Source organism: Notamacropus eugenii, chromosome 5, assembly GCF_028372415.1.
Source record: "Notamacropus eugenii isolate mMacEug1 chromosome 5, mMacEug1.pri_v2, whole genome shotgun sequence".
In the NCBI taxonomy this organism is placed as follows: Eukaryota; Metazoa; Chordata; class Mammalia; order Diprotodontia; family Macropodidae; genus Notamacropus; species Notamacropus eugenii.
In genome coordinates, this window is record NC_092876.1 from 360,411,311 (window position 1) to 360,420,707 (window position 9,397).

The 9,397-nt window shown below is 37.9% G+C and overlaps 1 pseudogene; it reads right to left on the reverse strand.

Moving 5' to 3' along the window:
- Positions 1 to 7,116: 7,116 nt before the first annotated feature.
- On the reverse strand, positions 7,117 to 9,154 carry LOC140507955 (ETS translocation variant 1-like; annotated as a pseudogene).
- Positions 9,155 to 9,397: the final 243 nt, after the last annotated feature.

A 9,397-nucleotide genomic window follows, 5' to 3' on the forward strand; every position in this document is an offset into this window, starting at 1 on the left:
AAAGTTTATTAAAGATTTGCCATACTGGGTTGACTCTTAAGGAGCCTAAATATTTGTAATGCTTGTATTTACAAACAGGCCAAATTGAATCTCAGCTAGACAGAGTTTGAGCTGGACTGAATCTGAGCACCTTCACGGAGGCAAGATGGAACTTAAATACAGAAATGACTGTAGGAGGGATCTAGAGGTGGTCTAGTAGTCTGGGAGGAGGGTCTAAGGAGGATCTTGATGGGACTGGGGTAACCAATGATGTAATCCAGGGGGGAAACAGCTGGAAGCAGACAATGCAGGGCTTGGGTAGGATGTAACCTCAAAGGAAGGCCAGGCTAGGTCAAGGGCAACAGATATGAGTATGAAATGAATTTGAGTATGAAAGGCCAGGTTAAGTGGCAAGACTCAGGGGGAACCTGCCTGCAAATCTGAGTATGAAAGCCCAGGTGGGGAGATTCAAGGGGAGTTCAGGGAGGTTCCCAGGGTCTGAACCTCATCATTCTGTCCTTGGGAGCTCACTATATTGGTGCTAGAGTTGGTGAGGGCACTCAATTGACTTAGCCCATTGCAATTCAGAACTCCTGCTCTCAGGCAATCCACCGGCCTCAGCCTCCCAGTAGTAGAGACAACAAGTATGTGCTACTAAGCCTGGCATTTCATAATTTTTCTTCCCCCCCCCTTTTTTTTTTAGGGAGAGCATGGATTGTTTATTTGTCAGATCTACAGATAAGGGAAGAATTTAGAACCAAAGAAGATATAGAAAGCATTACAAAATGTGAAGTAGATAATTTTGATCATAAAGAATTTAATTTTTTTTTTGCACAAATAAAATCAATGCAATTTTTCAAAAGGGTACATCTTTATTTTATGGATAACCTGTAGCAAAATATCAACTTCTCTCCCATTGAGCATGTACCTATGTAGAGTTGGACTCCAACTCTTGGTTTTGTGATTTTATCTGATGTTAGTATATCTTATATTAGTCCCTTTAGGTTGATGTGCCTGTTATAGATTTCAAGCTTTAGGCTGATATTGGTTCTGTAGAAGTTCCCTTTGTATAAAACCCCTTGAGAAAGGGGCAAAGAGGCATAGTTTGAGAATGATGCCTTTTTTCCTCTAGGTAATTCTTCTCCTCTCCCTTGAGGTCCTCCTTAATGCTCCCAAGAAAGGGAATGATAAATTCATTCACACTGAGGTTTAAATAACTGATAAGATTCAACACCCTATCTCTTCCAAGGAGTTATGATACTGCTGCTAACTCATGTTCACTGAAGGAAGACAAAATCACTGATTTAAACCAATTCTGTGACCCATAAATTGGAGGGCAGAATAGTATAAACTCACAAGAATGTAGTTATAACTACCACTCAATCAACTTTTATGGTGCTCATAGTTCTATGGAAATGGTATGGGTGTGGTTGAGAGAAAGATGACTAACAGTTTGCTTATGAATCCATAATCTGAACTAATACCATTGCTAAGCGAGGAGATTTATTTGTTTTTGTCTTTTAATTTATTAAGAGTAGATATGAGGATTCATAAAACCCTTGTGAAGAATTGGAAGGGGAAAGGGTTTTCTTCTATGTGAAACTTTTGTTCTAAGATGAACCAAAAGGGAAAATTGGGATGGTTATTGTACTCTCATTCCCTTTTTTTTCATCTTCTGAAGTGAATGTTCCCCTTACTGGTTTACAAAAGGCAGGACCAAGCCCTTTGGAAGAGACCGTGATTGGGGCAGAGTAACAGATGCTATTCTGCTTAAAGCAGAAAAGTAGATTGCATGAGTTTTAGGAAATTTTTCTTTAGTTATGGAATTATGAAACTTATGATATTCAGTTCTGGAATTGCCAGCTTTGCATACTCTGTATTCCTCCAAGTCAAAATGTGAAGAGGGAATTTATAATTTAGAAGTAGGGTGTCTTGTCCCCTCCCCCCAGAATGCTGAAGAAGGAGAGAAAGAATGTAAATGCAACATACCTTTGAATTTAATTTGTATTATTAACATTTCCCCCATCATGTTAAGTCTAGACAATCAACAAAGCAATAAATCAAGTTTTGATTTATTTTGCTGATTTCTGAGGTGCAAATGCTCACATTGAAAATTAACTATCAGCAATCATGAACCAGCAGGAGATGGTTTTAGCACATGTCTGCTGGGGTACCCAGATGGGGTTTTCTCTTTTTTCTTATCTCCTCTGCATCAAAATTTGTTCCCAATAAATAAATTAACTTCATAAAAAATTTGTTCCCAAGAAAGAAATTGATAAATGCATTCATACTAAAGTTCAAATGATTGATAAGATTTAATGATCTTACTTTCCTGGGAAAATGTGAATTTTAAACAGGGAACAAAGGCCTTATGTGGCTTCAGGCAAAGGAATAAATCTAAGATTTTTGAATTTTGGTCATCAGTATAGCTAAGTTGGGGAGTTTTTTTTTTCTTTTTTTTGAGAGAGGAACTTCTTGCTGCTCCTCATATCTTACTCAGTGGCTGTTTCCTACTCACAGAGCCATGTCTAGTTCTTTGTTGAGATTGAAAAGGCAAGATAATGTTGCAACAGAAAGGGTACTGGAAGGGAATTCAGGAGACCTGAATTCTAGTTCTAGCTTTGTTCCTAACTCATTTTGTGGTCTTGGGCAAGTTCCTTTACCTTTATGATCCTTAGTTTTCTCATCTGTAAAAAATGATTATCCAGCCTGGATAATATTTTAAAGTCCCTTTAAAGCATTTGTGACATCTTTTATCTTGTCTTCACAACTTTAATATTAATGCAATTTATAAATTAATATATTAATATCATTCAGATTATGCTTGGTATTATTTATAAAATACAGAAATTGATACATTCATTATAGGAGTTTGCATTTTTCTACATAGTTCTACATAGTAATGAAATCCTCCTTGTTCTCCCCAAAGTCCCTAAACAAGCACACTTGTGACTTTGGACTGAGCTTTGTTTATAAATATTTAGGCCATCTGTTGTTCATTTGTAAATAAATGCTGTGTTAGTGCAACTTTGTCATATAATAGAAATGGGTTTGTTTTTTTCCCAAAGAGAATTTTGTAACCCTTAAAGAGCTTTAGCTGGCTTACTAAATGGAAGAAAATTCATCTATAAATGATCATTTCCAGCATGTTAGGGAGGGAAAGAATTAAGTGGAGAAAATGAGACCAGAGCCATCCTAACAATAAATCCCTAGGATCAACAGTGCCAGGGACAGAAAGAAAAAGTATAGGTGGCCCTCAAATCATCTCCAGTACCCAGGCAATCTGACTCATTTTTCTCAATGATACCTGGAAAAATTCAGCTGTACTTCCCCCTAGGAGTGACAGTGAGGGACAACAATCCTGAGCCATTCTCTCTTATTCAATCCATGCTCAGGAGTACGGAAGGGCATGCCATAAGTGAAGCCCTTGCAAGTAAGTGGTTGGTACAGGTTGATATAGTATCTCCCTCTTTCAATACCCTCTCCTCTCTCTCCATAATTCTACCACTTATGCCTTTCTCAGTTATCTAGACTCTAAAATAGCATCAGAATGGCTTTTAGGAAGATCATTAAGAAAGCAGTGTCACAGATGGATTGGAGAGGGAAAAGCTGGAAGCATGAAGATAACTTAGGTGGCAACAATCACCTATATTCTAGGTGAGGTGAGGGCCTGAATAGTAGTTGTAATGGGAACAGAGACAAAGAAACAGAATGGATGAGACGCATGATGGAGGAAGATCAGCAGGATTGGACAACTGATTGGATCTAGAAGGCAAAGAAGAAAGGAAAAAGACTCAGAGATGATTTTGAGATGTCTTTTTTTTTTTTTTGGCAGAAATCAGGTGCCTGGTTTATTAATCTACCTGAAAACCAAACCAAACCAAAGTGGAATAAAAACAAAACTTTAAATAACTCTTTAGGTACATTTTAAAAGAGTTGAAAGTTCAGTGAAGTATATGTAGAAATAGATAGATAGATATAGATATATTTTCCTTCTTTCCTGAGAAATTACTTAACAATGGACCAGTTTCTTGTTTCATTCACTGAGTCTTATATAGCACAACATATATTTTTATCTTTAAATATTAATTACATAATGGGTGCAGATTTCTTCGATCCCCTTATGCTCCAGGTCAGAGATATTTTCTATACTTACATAAAGAACTCAAACTAGCAAAGAATTCTCTAGGCAGACTTATTTGAATGGACTTTTCAGTGAAGCCTCTCCAAGGATATTTCCTTTGTGGACCCAAATTCCCATCCCAACAAAATGTATGCTAAATTTTCTTTCTTTATTTCTAGTGAAGTTAACGGTCACAAGAACTCAGGGTAGGAGGGATAAAAATACACACATATGTAACTAATTTTCAGGATACCCCCATTAGCCCATTATTCCAATTAACATTCATATGAAAAGACATGCCTATAATATGTTGCTTACAAGACTGAATATCCATTGTACAGAGGATGGGTCTGTTTGTTGTATATGGGGTCTTCCATCACTGTTATATGTGGAGAGTTAAATGGCCACCCAGAGTGGAGGTGTATGGGAGAGAATTCATGTCCTTCTGCTCTTCAGAGAGACTCCTTGGAGTCATTCTGGTGGTGTGAACAGGAATATTTTTCTAAGAGTTGCTTACCAAGTACCGACTAGTTTTCCTCAGAAGTACTCTGCTTTCCACTCTGTTCAAATCCCCACAATCTCATGTTCTTTCCTTGAATTGAGATAAGAAACATGGAAAAACGTGATCATAAATAGTAAAATGCAATGTTTCTGATATCCCTTTTATCCCTCAACCTAAGTAGAATAAAACATTCAGCTTTCATGATTCTTTCAAAAGAAAAAAAAAGGAAAAAGAAAAACAAACACTCTAAAAACTTTAAATCTTCTTCCAAATTAATTTCTATCTTATGGATAACATAAGAGCCAGCACCACCGCATCAGACAGAGACTTCATCATATTCTCAACAGTCATGTCCATTCTATCAAGTTACAAAAGTCCCCACAGAACATTCCTCGGCAAGCTGAAGCTCATTATTCATTTGTTGATGCGCAGAAAGCTGATGAGAGTTCAGATATGGAATAAGCTACTTTCTAAGCAATAAATGTTTCAAGTCATCTATTTTGTCCTAAAGTCCTACATGGAGTTAATGACATTCTTTATCAATGGTTATTGTCAATTTAGCCTCAAAGAGAATAGAAGCATTAGCATTATCTAGTGTTTATATATGTCATCAAGGGAACACAGCAGAAAAAGGCTTAAATGCACATTCATGGTTCCATGTCTAAAAATGACTAAAGTACCTAGTTTGTGTATTGGATAGTTTTTTCTAAAGGAGTGCACATTGAGTCTATATGTGGGTCATATATATGGGAAGTAGATACATGACTGAGTAATTAATTTTTATTGACTAAATAACTTTTCTCTTTCCTGTAGGAAAAAGACCACCAAATCTTCTTTCCCCTACTCCAGTCAACATCCTAGACTTGACATGTTGTGAACATTAAGGAATCCCACATTCTTTTTTCGATATGATGAGCTTTCCCACACCTAACAGATCTGAAGGGCTAAGTCCAAACACACAAATTTTGTTTTAATTAGTCTGCAGTTCCATTGGGGAACCAGAGTTGGGAAGGGGATGTGGTAGACACAATCAGATTCAAGGAAAATGTCACAGTTTATAGATTTTCTGGGAGCCAGATGCAAAAAGAAAGCCCAAAAAAGAGAGATAATTTTTGGGACATTATTTAAATATGTCTTGAGAAAGAGTAAAGAGTAGGTGCAAGACCAACTATGCCCAATAACTAAACCCAGCTGTGTATCCAAGGAGCTTCTCCCTGACACCTGCAGATTTTTAGACATAACAAGACAAATGCTCAGAACATTTTCATTTCTGTGCCAGGATTCTCCTAGTAGTTATTTATACAATGAGAATTATCTGTACTGTGGACACCCAGAGAAGAAATACATTATCTTATGTTGATATGAAACAAAAGTCATAATATAGCTTCAATATACTTCAAACCTGTATGACCTCTTCCCAAGACTACGTAAAAAAGTAATTCCTACCCCACCCCCCACTTTCTTCCTGTTACACTGAATCAATGTTTAGATGCAACAGGAAAAACCTGTGTGTGTGTGTGTGTGTGTGTGTGTGTGTGTGTGTGTGTGTGTGTATGCATGTATATTCTTGGTAAAAAAACAACAAAATGAAGTATTTTTCTCTTTTCTGCTTCATATTTGACAAAAGAGCGAAGATGATTTTGTTTGTTTGCACTGGAGAGGGGAAAGACTAGAAATTTCCTGTTAGGAAATTATTATAATACTAGGTAAGGGATGATTATAAAGGGAGGAGAGTAAGGTCAAAATTTGTGTGATAGACTGGGGGAATAAGGGTAGTGGAGTGTCCAGAGATAACGAGGGTAATCAATAGATTTAGGAATAGTGAGGTAGAGGGAGAGAAGGAAAAATAAGAGATTATGATTAGAGAAAGATATTTCAGTGTTTATGTCTATAGAGAGGACTTAACTATAGAATCTAAAGTAGCCTTGTTGGTCATTGAACTGAGATGAAGATATCAACCATGGGAGTGGAGATACTGATGAACTGGGATGCTTAAGTGTTTGAAGGAATGTCAACTACAATTATCCTTTTCATATTGTGGGGGTTAAGGGATTGGTGATCCCTCATTCTGGAAAATTCACATAAAAATTTTGATCCTCCCTTTGTATCAGAGAAGAAGCCTGGATTATTATATTACTAAAAGATAAAATATATTGATATTATACAATACTATCAATATGTTTTATGCATTTCTGAGTTTCTCAGCTTTTTCTGTGTCATCTGTTGGCCTTGGCGAGTCATCTGTGGCTTCTGCAAAACTCCCCCCAAATTCCCATTTAATCGCTTATGTTGACCCATGATATATTGAAACAGTGATGGGGAAAGTTGTGATGTGGAAAGGATAACTGTAGTACATTTATCCAAGTCTGTGGGCATCAGTTCTTTTCTTTGGAGGTAGATAGCATTTTTCATCATGAGTCCTTCAGAATTATATTGGATCAATCTTTATTAAAGTTGGTAAGTCTTTCACAGGGGATCATTGTTATTGTGTACAACATTCTTCTAGTTCTGCTCACTTCACATATCCTAGATTCATATAAATCTTCCCAGCTTTTTCTGAAACCGTCTTCCTCATTGCCATTCCCTGTGAATCATTCATCTTTGCTGGTAGAACAGCCTGTGAATAAAAGGCCCCTTTTGGACAGCCCCATCATGAGTTGCATGTGTGTTCAGGCAGAGCTCCAGAACAACACAAAGCATGCTGATAATTCATTGGACACTGAGATGGAAGACATAACTGCTGTAGTTTGCTTTTTGAATAAGTCTTATGTGGGTTTCTTCCTTTTGGCTTTTGATATTTGGGATTTGACATTTCCATTCCAGCTCAGATTTTTACTTTTCTTTCTATGTGGTTGCTTGGAATAATCTGTGCTTTCTTTGGTGGGGGAACTCCATCCATCATTGTACATGAACATACTCCTTCCTTCTTCATTCTGCCCATGTGCTCCCATAGATCCTCAACGGAGGGCTTTCCTTTGGTTATTTTAGAATCTCTGGGCTATTTGTGTCTCTTTTTAAAATTTATTTATTTTTCATTTTTAACATTCACTTTTTGAATTTTAAATTTTCTCTCCTTCCCTCTCCTCCCCACTCCTCAATAACATCATGCAATCTGACTTAGGCTCCTCTTATACATTCATATTAAACATATTTTCACATTAATCATGATGTAAAGAAGAATTTGAACTAATGAGAGGAATCACGAGAAAAAAGAAGCAAAACAAAGCAACAAAAGAAAAGGAGATAAAATAATATGCTTCCATCTGCATTCAAACTCCAAAGTTCTTTCTCTGGATGTGGATATCATTTTCCATCATGAGTCTTTTGGAGTTGTCTTAGATCCTTGAATTGCCAAGTTAGTCATTGAACAATGTGGCTATTACTGTGTAGTGTTCTCCTGGTTCTGCTCATTTCCCTCAGCAACAGTTCATAATAAGACTTTCCAGGTTTTTCTGATACTTGTGTCTCTTTCTAACACTTTGTAATTTTGGGGAAAGTTGTAGAATAAACAACATTAAGACAATATTAGAACATGTAACATAGAATGTTAGCAATGGAAAGGGACCTAACCACTTCTTCAGGCTCAATTAGGTTAAAGTCCATGCTGGGGCTAGTCCAAGCAATGAAATGGGAATTTGAGGGGTCATCAAGAAGGACTACCCCAAACTGACACAATTACAGAGAACATAGCCATTGGGGAGACTGGGGGAGGGCCATGCCCCACTCCCAGCTCTTGTTTGATATCTCTATTGAATTTCTCTAGGACCACACAGATGTCATTGTAAAACTGCCTGGAGCCCTTTTCAAACACACAACCCTCTGTTCTTTTGGGGTCCACCAGGAAGCCCTCTTGCCACATGCAAATGGAGTGATAACTAGGCAGTTCTGAATCACAGGCAGTCTCTAGGTTCTTGTTTAATGATTACAGGTGGGGGGAAGCTGGGGTTGGCTGCACTACCCACTAGGGTGGTGTGTTCATGAACCTGATCATGGTACTCCTGCTTAAAACGTTGGAGGGAAGGGGATGTTTGGTTCAGACATCTGACATTGGACATCCTTCCATCAGCATCCTAGGCAAAGATGGAAAGGAATTACAAGAAAGCTATCAAGAAAACTGGCAATGAAATCTGTGGTCAGGTTGGGTAGCTGCTATCTGGGATGAGCTGGGATGGTGGGAGATGAGCAGGGAAGACCTGATTGGGTTTTGGGGTGTGAGTTACATTTGGAGAAGCCTGTGCAAGGGAGACATAAGAGTGTCAGATTGCTTTTGGGGGGTTGGAGAGCCTCATTCCCACTTGTGGCTTCTGATGATAGGCACTAACATTATGGAGACAATTTTCTGCATAGTTGAATTTAAAGGACTGCTCTTGACTGCAGGCCGAGCCCAGCTTCCAGCCTGGGCTAAGGGGCTCTTTCTTAATTTTTAAGTGGAGACTGTGAAAAGCCAAACTTTCAGCCTGATAGTCTGGAACAAATTCAGGTATCTGAGTTTGTGCAAGCCATATTTCCTGTAACTGGCTCAAATTCAGACATGAATCCTTGCCCAGCATCAGCCCCACAGAAGCCAAGGCCTCTCGACTTTGACATCTTGAGGTTGAGTGATTGGCAACATTGTGATCTCATTAACAGAAGTGGAGAGGTTGAATGGAGAAGTAGGTTTTAGAAGGAGTTCATTTTGAAGCAAATGAGATAAATAAGCTTCTTTATAAATTATAAAATGCCATGTATCAGTTAATATTATTCAGGTAGAGGTGTCCAGGAGATAGTTGGATAGTGGATAAGGGGCTTCCACA